This window comes from Argopecten irradians, chromosome 10 (assembly GCF_041381155.1).
Source record: "Argopecten irradians isolate NY chromosome 10, Ai_NY, whole genome shotgun sequence".
In the NCBI taxonomy this organism is placed as follows: Eukaryota; Metazoa; Mollusca; class Bivalvia; order Pectinida; family Pectinidae; genus Argopecten; species Argopecten irradians.
This window is the reverse complement of record NC_091143.1, coordinates 14,185,529-14,202,536: the sequence shown is the minus strand read 5'-3', so window position 1 is coordinate 14,202,536 and position 17,008 is coordinate 14,185,529. Positions and strand designations below refer to the sequence as shown.

Here is a 17,008-nt window from a genome sequence, read left to right as displayed (position 1 = left end):
TATTGGTATTTCACTGCTATTATATTTTATTCTCATGGACTATATTTAAAAAAAAAATCTTTAGAAGAAGATTCCACCAGTTCTTAGTGAGATTGTGTATTGGAAGCTGTTGAAACATCTTATTTAGAAGAAAAGAAAGAATGAAGCTGAAATGAGGAAGATGCTGATAATACAAGAACGTATTTTAGTCGGATTTCATTCACTTCTTTGTCCTCATCCAACCTCTAAAAAATAAAGAAAAAAGATGAAAAATATAAAACCAGAATGTATTGGTTCTTCATGAGAGTTATCCTTCTTTGACAATCTCGTCCAACGCTGCCAAACTACAGAACAATGTTTGCAGACCTTTTTTATACCGAATTGCATGCAGTCTGTAAACGTTTTGCAATTTTATTTTTCAAATTTTATCATATAATAGAAAACACATATTGGCATGTTTAGTTACTGAAAACAAGGATTTATAATTAAGTCGTGTACGTCCATGCTGAAAATGTTGACATAATATATGTACATATATGTATGTTTACGCATATCGTACAAATATTTCAGCGATAGTCAATTTTTGATAATGAAAACCAAATAATCTATGAGAAGTGTGCAAGGTATTTTTAAATGCACGTTTTGGTCGTTGCACTCGTAGACCGTCACTTCACATTGGCATTACAAAGTGGCTGAACAAGCTTTCAACGCTAAATACCATATTCCGCTTTATGTAACACTTTGGTGGCCTCATGGAACGTGACATTAAGCGGATTTTGCTGTATTAATTTTTAGCCCACCATCATCAGATGGTGGGCTATTCAAATCGCCTTTCGTCCGTGGTCCGTCGTCCGTCCGTCCTTCCGTCCGTCCGTCCGTCCTTCCGTCCGTCCGTCCGTCCGTTAACAATTCTTGTTACCGCTATTTCTCAGAAAGTATTGAAGGGATTGTTCTCAAATTTCATATGTAGGTTCCTCTTGGACCCTAGTTGTGCATATTGCATTTTGGGACTGATCGGTCAACAAGATGGCCGCCAGGCAGCCATCTTGGATTTTGATAGTTAAAGTTTGTTACGGCTATTTCTCAGAAAGTACTGAAGGGATCTTTCTCAAATTTCATATATAGGTTCCCCTAGGACCCTAGTAGTGCATATTGCATTTTGGGACTGATCAGTCAACAAGATGGCCGACCAGCCGCCATCTTGGATTTTGATAGTTAAAGTTTGTTACGGCTAATTCTCAGAAAGTACTGAAGGGATCTTTCTCAAATTTCATATGTAGGTTCCCCTAGGACCCTAGAAGTGCATATTGCATTTTGGGACTGATCGGTCAACAAGATGGCCGCCAGGTAGCCATCTTGGATTTTGATAGTTAAAGTTTGTTACCGCTATTTCTCAGAAAGCACTGAAGGGATCTTTCTCAAATTTCATATGTAGGTTCCCCTAGGACCCTAGTTGTGCATATTGCATTTTGGGACTGATCGGTCAACAAGATGGCCGACCGGTGGCCATCTTGGATTTTGATAGTTAAAGTTTGTTACCGCTATTTCTCAGAAAGTATTGAAGGGATTGTTCTCAAATATCATATGTATGTTCCTCTAGGACCCTAGTTCTGCCTATTGCATTTTGCGACCACCATCTTGGATTTTGATAGTTTAAAGTTTGAAAAGCAGAAAAAAGAATTGTAAGTTTGAAAAGCAGAGAAAAGATCCCTCTTTCATTTGTCAGACATAGATCAATCTTTGGTGGGCGCCAAGATCCCTCTGGGATCTCTTGTTTCAGTTGCAAAAGTTGAAAGTGGAAGTTTCAAAGTTCTATCTTATTAAACGAAACGATGTGAGTTGTTTTAACAAGATCAATCTATTGTTTTCTGACAAGCTCTGCTGGTATTCTTACAGTGAATGAGTTTAACAAGTGCGAAAAACTCACTATAGTCATTTGAGGGACTTACATTTTGATTGATGCCTGGGCAATGCCATTGAATTCCCTGATAAAAATGTAGGGGTAGGGGAAGAAAGAAGAAACATCGGTGAAGTGAGTGGTCATGTCTAAGTATTGATGAAGATAAAAGATGACACACATGTCGCTATATATATCTTTGTAAATTAACAGAAACTCAAGTTATTCAGCATCGTCATCAAGACAACGACAACTGAACGACTTATAATTTATCTAATTAACAAGTTTTATTCTAAACTCGCAAGCAAGGGTTGCCTATATTATTAGGCTTTTTTTTTTGCCTATACTAATTATATAGTCAGGTTTAGCGGACTAAAGCAAGGGATCAAGGAGGTTTGCTTTGGTGTAGGCTATTTCTAACTAATTTTACAGCTTAAACCACGAGGGTTTGGCTTTATATAGATCATACATTCGTACTGGACAACTGAACTGTGTACATAGTATTACACATATACTGTAAAGAGGTATGTATCTGTATATCTATTGAGCCAACAGACTGTTGACGGACTAACAAGGTCGCGTGCCATGCGTTGTGTGTGTGCGTGAACTTGGGAGGTTGCGGTATTCGTCTTGAATACGGGAAAACAACTTTGACCTAGTGATTCATCCCTATGTCACGAAGGTAGCGTAAACTAATAATCTTATAAGAAGCTGACCTTGTAATAGGTAGCGAGACAAAACCTCGCAATATAGTCTACAACAACTGGTAAGAGCATTTTAACTGAACTAACGATGCCTAACGTTAACAACGTTTAGTACTAACGTACTCTAAGCTTAACAGTTAACTAGGCTAGTACACAAGAATCGCAGTTCAACATAGCGAACAAAAAAGATAGTCATGCATGCGTGAATCGTATTTACGCCAAAAAAAAGTTTACTATCAATATATTCTACCGCGCATAGCTTAGGCCTAGAGAACAAACACGTGGGCTTGCTGATCATTGACCGGCTGTCCTCGATCTAACGTAACCTCATAAACTAGGTCAATGGAAAGCTTTACTGGATGAGTGCGCATGCTCTCACTGTGTGTATTTATTGAGGTCAGACTGGAATATCCTACAGCTCGGAAACGTGTTGTGCTTTGACTAATTTTACGAAAAATGGATGTTTTACCAAGTTAACAAACGCGGAGAGTTTTGTCATGGAGTGAAGTATTTAACAAACGTGTCGAGAAACCATATTTGTCTGTAAGTATCACTTTGCGATAACAACACAACTGTCATTTGTTGTTTTTATCCTGGTGAAGGCGTGTTGTTCATGGAAGCATGCAAGCTGATAAATTAGATCCATGTTTTTACCTTGTTTCACATTTTAATCCCCCGTAAATTCTATATGCATGCCACAAATTACATTTCAAGACGTGGAAGTATCAAAAGGAACTAAAATTGTAACCAGAAATTGTTTGTTTTGGTCGCATATTTGCGGCGAAAAACCGAACCGCTACTATCACGAGTCATATTCTACACACATTAGGAGAGGGGCCCATACGGGGTTCTTGTTTATGTTATGAAACCGAGTCTAAGGAATTTGTAAACAAATGCCCCCGGATGTCACATGGGGTCGGAAAGCGAGTACAATGTGCGTAATATCTAATCAAAACAACAAGTTCATGTTTCATGTTGAAAAATCCAGAGTTTATCTAATATTCAAAGATTTAAGTCTAAAGTATTTAATGTTGTCAATTTATGAATATAACACGCCATTTTAAAATATGAAACAGTTAACATGTTTTGCTGTCTATATAGGTTGTTAGGTTTATTATGATATTGATATGATGTTGCATTATTAAATATTTTTACCGAGTAGGAGCTGATTACGAGCTGCTCGTTAAAGTTTGTTAATTAGGCCTAACATCACAGATTGATATAAAGGCCTACCTGTACTACCTAACCAACCTTTATTACAGAGTTAATTAAGCAAGGTAGTCTAGTATGTCATGATCAAAGCAGTACCACGAATAAACGATGAAGGAGATACTAGCATAATATGTAATGGCTGTCATGTAGACAAACATTTTTAATGAATATAGCCTTGGAGATGTTCACTAACAATGCATTTTACCTGTTAGCTACAATTTATTTCAATGCAATGTACATTATCGTAATATTCTATTTCCAGGGGTCAATCTAGGTTTTGGGGGAAACTAAATAGGAGAAAAGTTTGGCGAAATATAGGGGAATTTAAATTTTCTTATTTTGGTCCAAAATTATAATCATTTTGACGAAAAAGTACTGTAAAATAACAAATTTTATTTTTAGCTTTAGTAAAGCAAGATTTTAAGCTCAATAATGAAAAATTTGAGCTTATTATAAAATATGCAGTAGATGTATGATAAATATGAAGAAATTTGCAAACAAAAGTATAAAAAAAAATAATGAAAAATGAGTCACAGGGAAAATTGTGTTACAAAAACAGTCATTTTTTAGCTTCAAATAGAGAATTTTTAAATCTTCAGAGGAATTGTAGGCCAGAGGGGAATTCATTCCTTGAGGGGAAATTTACCCATAAACGGTAATAAATCAGAGCTAGATTGATCCCTGATTTCAATTATACACTCTGTTTAAAATATCAATCATAGATATAATTACATCCTGATTAGGTGAATCTGTGAGTGGGTAATATTGTAAATACGGAACATGTTCTGTTTGGTTTAAATGTACACTTTTGTAGCGGGATTGGACTGGGTCAGTCATCGTAACCAAGTAGCTCATGATCAGCAATAGAGCATTCAGCGAGTGTTCTGAGGTTCCGAGTTCTGGTCTGGTCTTACATTTTTCTCCTCTACTGTTACACTTTTTTTTACAAGCAATGAACCAATTTGTGAACAGATTTTATGACATTTCATTCATGAGACAAATTAGTCCGCTAAACCTACCTATAATATTAGGCCTATTTTTGTTGTTTTGTTTTTTTACCTAATATAAAGTCATCTCGCGGTACCTCTTAAAAATGTGAAATCGTAGGACAGATTTGGCCGACGCTACGTCAGCGGCATATTTCTAATATATCGTCCATGCAATGCCGAGAAACTACATGTAACTATATATTGAGATTGGGATCTTATGTACTCCACTGCCCCCATGTTACATCCCATTTATGAAATTAAACAACACTGCACAATGAAATATATAAACTTTATGATCATGGAATATGGGCAGCAGGTACAATTCTAACACCCTATGTATACCTGCAAGGCATTTTCAAAGCAACTGAGAGATAGCCAAGCTTATAATTATTAAGTTCTCCCAACACAAAGCATATACCATTATAGACATTGCTATGTCTAATATATTAACTTAAAATGATGTGACTGTGAAAAAGCATTTCTCTTCTGCAAAATGAAATTTATTTAATGTCACATCATCATTCAGGGGAGGTCACTCTTGTCAAATTAGGCTCTGTGGAGATTTGGGGAACATTATGTTATGGCACCCAACACAATTAGATCTTGTTATTCTCTAGTTTGAAAATCGGATAATTAGGCAGTTGGGATATTGGGAGTCTAATTAGAATGCAAGAAAACAAATATAATATCAAATATTGTTTTAGGATGAATTGTGTATCAGTGTTTGATATACCAGGATATATTCCTCAAACTTATGCCTTGCTGGTCACTTAGGAGGAACGTGCTAAATACCAGGAACGTGCTAAATACCCGGCCGTATAATTATAACTGGTTTAATTTCCCCTACTTTCTTAATCTGGTGCATCCTCATAATCATTACTGGTCTGGTCTGGTGGCCAGTTTCAAACTAGGGGGAGATAATCTAGTATTAGAATTCTGTTAAAGAAATCTTATTAATAACTTAGGTCTGGTGTCCAGTCTAATGGGAGCAATCTTGTATTCAAATTCTGCTAAGGAAATTTAAATATTATTATCAATAACCTAAGCGCTATATGTACCACCATCGATCTTGAAAACTCTATAATAGCTCAAAGTTTCACAATGTTTTGAACTTTGGGTCTTCTGCATATTGAGGTTTGATGTATATACCCAGGGACTATATAATATATATTGATATATATTACAACAACACTACATGTACATTATCTGAGGCAGTTTACAACACATCAGCCCTGTGATAATTCTGTTTGTTAGGTACTTCAACAATAAGATGTACTTTTAGTGTATACAGGTAACATCAGATTATATTACTGTGTATCAGGTAAAGGACAGGAATGGCCCTGACAGTCATTCATAAATAACAAGTGTACCTACCTGTATTTGTTATTCAGTCACTGTCTAGATTAACTATATAGTATTGTTAGTCTTCAGCTATCTATATGTGTAAAAGAGTATATATACTAGGACACCAGTGTTCGCACATTAATTCCATTTTACAGCTGCTAGCTATATGTGGTCATTTCTAAATTATAGCTAAGAAAATCTTTGTCTAAACATACTAGCTGTATAGCTGGGGCAAAAGTTTCAAAGTTTTGGTTAGGATCATGTCTAAATATTTTTTTAAAGTATCTTAAATTGTCTTGACAAGTTCATTTTCAAAAATATCTCACTTTCCTTATGGTCATTTGACCTCACATCACTTATAACAAGCTAAATTGTTATTAAATATTGTTATATAGATCAAAAGCAATATATATATAAAGATATGACTGGAATGTATATATCAATTTAACAGTTGTACAATTTAGTTTTCGACCCAATGATCGCCCATGTCCCTATATGCGCCCCTCCCCCTTTTTAGGCCTAAATTTCATTTGCCCAGGCATAAATGCAGACCAAAAAATACACGAAACATTATAAATTTGCCATAACTGCGTCTTTTAAGCGTCTTTTCATTTTTTCAATTTTTTAGATGCCTTAGTTGCCTATTGGGTCAAATATGGTATATATACAACATTAAACAAATCAAACTACCATTTTTCATTATTAAAGATTTTAAAAACATTATTCAAGTAGGAGTATTTTATCAGAAGAAAAGTATGTGTCACTCAGAGCTTTGCATGCATGTGGGCTTGACAGTTAGCCTAGCTGACAATAGTATCTATGGAATAAAAACAAATTGAAGGTTTGCTATGTTTGGAAAAACGGTTCCACTGTACATGTATAGCCAATAGGTATCGTCCTAGCTGTGTTTTCTCATGATCAGTGTATTGCCAATATTGTATCATATCATTTTAGCTCTTCTAGTACCCAACAGCTTTAGTAAAAAAAAAATAATTATGATTCATATTTTTTTCTAAAACCTGATGATTTTTACATGTTTAATCAACATGTACATAATTACAATGTAATAAAATATTTGTCTGTAACATTTATCATATTAAGACATTTTTTGCGCATACTCAGAGTTTTCAATATTCATTTTAGTCTCTTCTGTCCTTTATTTCTTGTTTAAGATTTATTTTTTTCCATTTAAAATTATTAAAGAAGTTTTTAAAAAAGGCGTACAATCAATTTTGAATATTGGGTTTAGGAAATATGACTGTCAAGTTAACCAAGCTTCACTAAACAGACTCCGATTATATCTCGGATTGTGTGGAAGGTGTGAAAATAATCTATCACGTAATGTTTAGCTGAATGTCCTGTTTACTTAGACAGGTTTAAGGTTTAAATCGTGACCATGAGATTACAGAGTCTATAAGCCATTAAATGCAATCTCAAGTTCCCCAGCCTTGACCTTTCGGTGACCAATGGAGAGAAAAAAACACTGTGTTGACCTTCCTATTCTACTCCGAGTTATCTTAGTCTGGATGATACGATTAATATTACCCGTACGTGGCCATTTTTCGTAGGATATCACAGACTACTACTGTATAGGGCTTTAAGTTAAAAGTTCACAATATGACAGAACTATTTTTACCAAATTTATTTTATAATGGAAGTTGTTATACCACATGTACACAATTCTACATATATGACGTTTTACTGATGATGTTTTACTGATTAATTATGACTTAATAATATCATTTGCATTATTGTAAAATATATCTATTGTTTTTTCAACAGCTGGTGATGAGAAGGTTATAATGAATATGCCATCCATATATTAAAAAAAATCTGTGCCAGTAGATCCGGCTGTTTCTACTAAAAGGTCAACAAAAGCAGCAAATGAACGATACTTCTACTATAGATTACTTTTAAATTAAAAAGCTCTGCTGATTGCTATGATATATATATATCATTGTACAGGTTTCAAACCAACATGACCGATTTACTCAGTGAGCCAGCTGCTCTGCCTTTTCTAGACTTTTGAAAAATTATGTTTTGTTTTTGAAAATATTAAAGGGTACGTGTAGGTGTACTACACAATATATTCTTTTGGCCATCTTTCTATTCTTCTGTTCTTCTTGGCATCATCTTATTGGGCTCGAAATCCTATATATCATAAGACATTGGTGCTTTGGGATCATACTTAACTTACAGTACTAATTAAGTAGGCTTCATTGATCATGAGATGAGACAGCAAGTCTTGACCAAAACTAGGTCACTGTGACTAATATTGACCTTTGGTCTCAGCTTAATTAAAAGAAATTAAATTGTCCATGCTGTATTCCCTATATCAGACATATAAGGCACTGGAACATCTTGGTAGACTGGGTCCAACTTTAAGAAGGTGAGTCAGACTGGTGTGTTGCATACTTGTCATGGTGACCTATATTTTGACCATTGACCGGTACCACATTTTGATGACTCTGATATATCCTGATTTATAACACACTGGAACTACATACTTGGTTGTGTTTTCATCTAGGGGAGATAGCGTACATTATGTCTCGCACCAAAAGCAGATCATTGCAACCTATATTTTGACCTTTTACTACACAGTTTTCATAGTTTCAATTTGCATTTAATTCAAGGTATCATATATACGATATATATTATATTAAGGGCTCTAATTTTGGCCTCAAAAAACATGAAATAAGTCGCCACAAAAATCAGTTGGGTTACTGTCATTTAAAATTGCAAAGTGATTTTGAAGAAATACATAGCAAACTAAATATACACTTACAAGTTTATACCACAGCTTATATTATCATTTTTTTTCTTCATGAGGGACAAACATGTTGTTTAGTAATCTGAGAAATGCCAACACATGTACATGTAAATAATCAAATCAATATGGCTAACTACAGTTCTTATCAGCTGTCACCAGCCCTGAGGGGGGGGGGGGGGCTAGGATAAAAAATGATTTTACTCATGATCAGCAAGACAGGGAGTCGAGTGTTGGTGGAGGGAGCTAGCTATAGGGTACCAGAGGGAAGGAGTGGGGGGCAGGGTATACTGTGATACATTGTAGAGGGATATCGATGGAAGGGGAGGGTAAACCTACATGTGTTAAATTGCAATAAACATAGAAATTAACTTCCATATTATATAAAAGTTGATAGTCCAATTACATAGCTGCAGTTATACATGTAAATAGGGTTCAATTCCTACCAAGATCTGTATACATGTAGCTAGACATGAAGAAATTTAGAGCTTTCAGTTTGGTGGGATTCTTCTGGTATGATCTTTATGTAATTGATTAAATATAAATATTCACATATTATGTAATTATATAATGAAATATTGTTCATAAAAACCAAAATCAGCAAACTTTAAATTAAAGCAAACTTCTTTCGCAGCTACTACATCTTGTGACTTCCATTTCACAAGAAGTTTGCAGAGATTAACATTTTGTGGATTTAAAAGATTGAACAGAAATTCAGGATTTTACGTCAATTTATAATAGATGTAAATATTGAATTTCAGAGATAAACTTTAATATTATTTATGCATCATGAAATTTGCTTAAGAAAGCTTTTTACATAACTTTTATCAGATATTGTGCAAAAGTGTATCTGCATCGTGCAGTAGATGTAAATGTGACCGACATTTCATATTTGTCATTGAAACATTCTAGACAGCTGATGACTATAGAAATTGCTAGAAGCTTCTATTAACATTATATGGCCATATGTTTGACTGTGTTTCGGGCCTATAGTCTGTATATATACATGTACAATAACCAGGTCAGACAGACTGGATGACAAGTTGACATTTATGACCAAGCAAGAAAATTCAGGAAAGGTCTGGTGTCAAGATTAATTTTTCCCTAACTTAAGGAATCAAATGCAGGATATGGTGCTAACTCAATCAGCGCTTGTCGTTTTCAGGGTCAAAGGTTCATATGCTCGTTCTTCTGTCTGTAAACAGTTTCTAGGTATTTAAGGGGATCTTTCTCTTTATCTGTAGTCTATGGTTTTGGATAATGCAAGTTCAAGATAAATGGTGCAATTGTAACAAGTGACTGCAGCGAACTGCAATCCAGTGCCAATGCAACCAGTCACTTCAGTCCATTGTCATACCTAACAATGCAAATGTCCGTACTAGGAACAGTTAGACCTGCCAAGGTGTAGAGCAGATGTGAAATGGGTTGCTGTAACGGAGAATTGCTGTCTTTGTACATATGTTCTTCATTATCAATTATACTGCATATGATATGTACACATTACAGAAGCCTATAACTAGCTGCCACAGTGGAAGAAAAAAAACCTGATGTTCTTTTACTCTTTGTCAGGTTGGATCTCGCATCATGTAATGTACAGCATAGTGTGATTCACACACTTTATCTAAGATCTGATAGTTGGCTTTGGTACCGGTATACATTTATATGGCTCAACTTAATATCAATTGTGTGGGCATACCCCAGGTGTTCTTACTAGTTTTGCCATTTTTGGTATAAAATGTAAAGCTATGACAATTTCATCACTTACTAACATATTATAGCAACCAAATAAACATACACAGCATGGAAGTAAACTTTGAAAAATAAGTAGTCTTCACAGACATATAAATATACCAGCAATAATTTGTTCCTGAGGTATAGTCCTACTATAGGAGATCTTGTAAGACCACCCATACAGAAGTCACCCATCCAGAAGTCACAGTGTGTCATATGGCGTTTAGAATCCTGATAATTGGTTTGTTAAGTTTTACATCCTATTAACAATCAGTGTAATTTAAGGTCGTTCTAGATTTGATGGTCACAAGAGGAAAACTGGAGTACCTGGAGAAAAACCACCTACCAGCAGTCAGTACCTGGCAACTGCTACACATGGGAATCAAACTCACATCCAAGAGGTGGAGGACTTGTGGTGATATGTTGGGACATCCTAACCACTGGCCATGGCGGTACCATCATAGTCTTATTTTACAGTATATGTTTTAAAAGACAAAATTTAATAGGGGGCTAATTGCAGAGCGAGACTTAATGTCAGTAGGGTATGATGTGTTCATTATATGGCTTGTTTTTTTAACATTACTCAATATACTATACATGATTGAAATTTGAAGTCATAGTTTAGATTTAAATTTCAAATCCCTGTTAAATATTCCTCCACTGATCAAGAGGGTACACGTATACTTACCATGGCCATGAGCTTTTGTAAATGTCTTGCTGGGTCAAGTGAACACATTGATCAGTAGCCGGTATATGTTTGCTTTTACTTTATAAAATAACCCAAAATATATGTGTAGATGTAGCTATGCAAACAAAATCACCATTGTGAATTGATTTTTGCAATATTTGGTCCAAACTATTCTTGATTTGGTGTGTAAATATGTCATGGTGACAAGATGTTCTGTAAAATTTTAAGCAAGAAAGTGGATTTATGTATCCTTTATAATGAGTTTATTATGATCAATTTGTGTACTATAATGCCTTATAACATCATTGAATAGGAGCCAATCCGCCATATAAACATGCATGGTAGCTCTGTCTATGTACACAGAAGTAGATCTTTTCCTAATGACAATAAGCTAAGCCATCCTAGATCAGGGACAATGCCAACATATTTTATATGATTCACAATGCCCTGCGTTAAATCCATTAGTCCCCACACCTTGGTAGAACATCTAGTCTTAAGGGTGTAAGTTGAAGGCCCTGTGGCCATAAGCTTACTAAAATCACCACAGTCAGGTACGTCGCCTTACAGTACATTTGGTGTTACTTTACAAAACAGAATGCTTGTTTGGGTAAATTAGACGTTTATAAGTTCTGCACGAAAAAGATTGTTTTCTAGAGTGAATGTCTATTTCATTCATGTTCCAGAAATAGAAAGAAATGATTTTACCATTATAACTGACAGATTATATTCACTGCCTTGCCTTCTATATTGGTTGCCAAACTGAACTGCAAAACCTAATACTATCATATATAGTACGAATGAGATGTACCGTCCCCATCCCACATTATATATATTAAGTCAGCTACCTATATACATGTAGATATCAGGCATTTATGTCTTGCTGAGATTTCTCGTTGTTGGATTTTGGCCACTACAGGGTTTTATTAGTTTAACATTCTATGAACAGCCAGGGTCATGTAAGGACGTGCTAGGTTTCTTGGTGGAGGAAAGCCTGAGTACCCGGAGAAAAACCACTGACCTGCCACACATGGGATTCGAACTCACGACCCAAAGGTGGAGGGCTTGTGGTAATAGGTTTTAGGTGACTTGCATGAATTGGTATAACAGTATATATGTAACACCTTATGCAGATGTGTCTGTATTTACCATTAAGTATACAGTAGGTGTATATAGACGACTATATTATCATTGGAAGGTGTCAGACATAGAGGTACAGTGTCAGTTATATCAGATTTATCTCTGTGTGTGTCGCCATTGTTGTAGACAAACTTATCATCATTTTACTCCACAAAATAGTCTAGTGCTGCACCTGATTTGATATTGTCAAATCTGATGTCGGAGTAGTCAAGGTGTTCCTACATGGTACTACTAGCCCTCCACCTGTAGGATGCAGGTTTGATACTACAAGGATCATGCCATACTTAAATTTAGTTGCCAAGGACCGACATCAGGTTGGTGGTTTTTCTCAGGGTACTCCAGCTTTCCTTTGCCTCCTTCACCGCCATATTCCTAAAAATCAATGATCAGAAAGACTAATTCATATTTGACCCAACAATACTAATACTTATGTTCATTTAGAAACAACCTTTTTCTACTTTTTAGTACTTTTCTAGCAGCAGATACAAATATATCTGCATGTTTTCTGCAATTAAATCAAATGAAATGTTGAATTGGGACAGGGAGATTGAAGTCCTTCATTGATAAAAGTAGTTTCATGTTCCATAAATAGTAGAATAACTCATATAGAATATATTCTTAATTGAATAAGTTAATGGAAACATATATAGACATGGTAATGTTAATGTTGTTTTAAATTATATAACAAATACAATATACAGATGGATACATCAAATATAAACATCTGTCTTAAGATTTAATAAGATTCATGACACACTTCTAACTACAAAATGTAAATTGTAAATGATTTTCATTTGAGCTATTTTGGATACGAATGTATATACATGCATATTATAATGAATGAAGCCAGTCACTTGTATAAGGGTCAACCTACTGTGTTCGACCCATTAGCTTAAAAGGGCCCTTGACAATGGGCCTCTTGTCGCAATAAGCAATCCTCCCCATTTTGAGACCTTAATCTGACTTACCATGAATTAAATGCAGACTGATGAACTGTGTAAATTTCTTTATTATTTTTTTTTCATTCGATTAATTCGATGAAATTTATAAGCTCCCCCTTATTTTTTCCAATTTCTAATTATAACTGGGCACTTTAACTTATTTGGTCGAATACAGTATTTCAGCTCATGATTATATAATTGTTGAGTATTTTACAATACCGGTGCTGGTAAGTATTGCAGATTACCATTTGGACAGTATAGATCGTATATTCCACTCAATGATAACCAGAGTACCATAAACCTTTAATATTACAATACATCAAATATAAGTACAAAAGGAAGATTACACAGTCATCCAAAGTTTGGCTCCGTGACTACCAAGTCATTTTGTCTAACAATAAAATATTCATTTAAATATTACGTGTTATGTGACCGAAATAATTTATAATTTTACTTATCTAAAAGTGCAGTCATGCACATCCACATATATATACAAAAGAGCCGAAGAAGTCAAACAGAGGACACAACTTTCTATCTATTTTTAGTGCAAATCAATATATACGTGGGAGTGATCGTGTAATTTCTGTTCTGAATATTCATGAGCTCATGCAGCTATAAACATTATCGAAAATCCCAGCATATTGGTGAATGAATGTGATGGACTTTATCAAATATACCATATATAGTGGTATAATTATTGGAGTGCACTTCAGCTCATTGGAATTATCCAGTTTGAATATACATGTGCCTATATATGCAAATGCCATATATGATATTAAATGATTGAGTTGGGTAGGTGTGTTAAATATTACATGTATTTCTACCGGTAGCCTGATTTATTAAGTCACAGTAAAATTATAGTCAAAGCCGATTAGAATTAGAATTTGGCAAATGATCAACATTTGGGCATTATTTGTTAAACGAAGTGCATCAGGTATAATAATTAACATCAATATAATAATATACATCATGACATCTGCAGTCATTAAAAAAATTCCTTACAAATGACCTTTTCATGCCCTGAAGATTTAAAAATTAATCAGTTCTTTTCAATTTATTTCTTGTGTACTACATATACGTACCTGTAGTATATAAAACTTATTACCATCCATGGCCTGCTCTAGGTCAAGTCTTCAGCTCGGGCATTCACCACAATTTCTTTAACCTTAAAGGTTATTCAAATTTTAGCCTTAAGGCTTACAATATAAGTACAAGTATAATAATACAATTTTCATTCATGTGTCATGCACATTTTACAACTAATATTTACATATAATCAGTATAACCACATTTAAGTGAAATATTTCCATACAGCCATAAGGTAAAAAAAATTGCATGGGTAATCAGGAATTTTATAATGACATTGTATTGAATGGTACATGAGTGCATAACATTTTGCATTCGCAAATTATAAAAAGCAAACTATTATACATTTCCAGCTGACTTTTGGACGTCTTTTGATTTTTGATATTCATAGATTATGCATATGATAACAAATCATATGAAAAATATAGTATTCAATCTTTTCATTTTTGTGGAAGAATGATATACATGCGGCCATCTAAAATTTTGATAGTTAAAGCTTTGTTACCGCTATTTCTCAGTGCTGAAGGGATCTTTCTCAAATTTCATATACAGGTTCCCTAGAACCCTAGTTGTGCATATGCATTTTAACCGATCGGTAACAAGATGGCCGACAGGCGGCCATCTTTGGATATTTGATAAGTTAAAGTTTGTTACCACTTATTTCAAAAAGTATCTGAAGGGATCTTTCTAAAATTTCATATACAGGTTTCCCTAGAAACCCTAGTTGTGCATAGTGCAATTTTTTGGGACCGATCGGTGAACAAGAATGTCTGACAGGCGGCCATCTTATTTTGATAGTTAAAAAGTTTTGTTACCGCTATTTCTCAAAAAGTCTGAAGGGATCTTTCTCAAATTTCATATATAGGTTCCCCTAGGACCCTAGTTTCAAATGCATTGTATGTGACTAGATCATGATATCAATATCTCATTAAAATTGAAGAAAAAAACCAATAAAAACCTAAATAAATCTTGATCTGTCTTTGTAAACAATTTAGGATTTTTCTATCGGAATACCGCTAATTTAGGTGGGCGGTAATGTATATATTTCTCTAAAATTTGATATATGATATTTCTGGGAGTGCTGTTGGAAATGAATCTATGATGTCACTGTTACCTAGCGACAGTACGAGATTACATGGGGAGAAATCCTCTAAAATCAATGATTAATGTCAGATTGTGATCACGTTGTCATTAATATTCTGATTTTAATTTCCATTTCTCCTAAAAGCACTTCCTGATCTTGTGTCATTTAATTTATCATCTACTTCACAGACTTCCATTGTCAACTTTCAAACTTTTCATTTTACCAGTTTGTCAAGTTTGACAATCCAAGTTTCGACTTTTCATGTGACGTCGGATGTTACCATGATATATTTTTTTTGCTTTAATTTTTTTATTAAAAAACTACTGTGTTTTTTATGTTGTGGTTATTTTTTTTCACTATTATGTCAAAATAGAAAGTGGGATCCCCATCACCATTTCAACAAAAAATCTTTGTCAGGTTAAAAGTGCCAAATCTTTTCAACAATTTTGTCTGTAAATTGTTTAAGCTATATGTGCCGTAACTGCGAAAATTTTAGTATGTTAATTTGTCTTCATTAATCTATTGAAAACCATAAGGTTTGATAAATTAAGCCATGAAGATTATTCAATTGGTTTCAGATGCCTTATTTTCGTTACTAATTACAACACAGAAATTAAGTAATGTAAAATCTTATGTATGTTTAGATGGATACTTTCCTGCAGAAAAATCACTTTACAATTACAAATAAAACTGTACAAATGTGCCATAAAATTGTAGACCACAATTTTGCTTCATGGTCTGACCGTAGGTACTGCTAAAATCATTTTCTGCTTGTATTTGTATGTGTAAAATTAAAATTAATGCAGTGAAAGTACTGTTATTTTCAAAATGTTAATAACTTTTGGTGATGGATAACATATTAAAAGCTTGTCTTGATTTGTGAGTATGAAGGGGATATTATACCACGCTTTGCAGCTCCTTGTTTGTATATTGATTGTAACTTGATGGATTTGCAAGCATAAAGATATTTTCACACTAAAACTTTAAACATAGCTATCAACACCTATCCACAAGAGCAGATAACTCAGTATTAGACAAGGTAACAAATCCATTGATGAAATAACTAGACAGGTTGAGGAGGCCAGCGATATATTGACTGTTAAACTTTTATATAGCTTCTTCCAAGCTCTGTTTACAGACTCCAGGGGAAATTGACAAGGTCTTCTCCGTTTGTTCTTGTCTAGACAAATAAATTTATCGTTTATCAATTTCTGCTTCACGTTGGCGTATTTAGGTCTAAGGTTTTGTCTCCCCGTATATTATAAGATAGTTCTCCTAAGGTTTGCCATTGACTTGTGGCAATCGATGATGGTGATTGTATATATATATTGGATGAGCGTGTTCATTTCTAGTCTACGAATGTAAAAGATTCAACAAAAGAATTACATGTAGTTATTTGTCACTGTAAATGACAAAATATTGTGAGATCTGCCAAGCTAATATTATGTA

The 17,008-nt window shown here is 34.3% G+C and overlaps 1 protein-coding gene across 7 annotated transcripts in view; it reads left to right on the top strand.

Annotated features, from left to right (window-relative positions):
* The first annotated feature begins 2,441 nt into the window (after positions 1 to 2,441).
* LOC138333184 (galanin receptor 2a-like) overlaps positions 2,442 to 17,008 on the top strand; it is a 49,855-nt gene continuing 35,288 nt past the window's right edge. For 2 of the 7 annotated variants that reach the window (XR_011209959.1, XR_011209960.1), the window contains exon 1: positions 2,599 to 3,123. The gene's annotated coding sequence lies outside the window, so the exon portion shown is untranslated. Of the gene's footprint in view, positions 2,559 to 2,598; positions 3,124 to 7,196; positions 7,207 to 7,907; positions 9,491 to 12,581; positions 12,763 to 17,008 lie in introns of those variants that run through there. The other 5 variants (XR_011209958.1, XM_069281370.1, XM_069281368.1 and 2 more) reach the window with 5 other exon arrangements.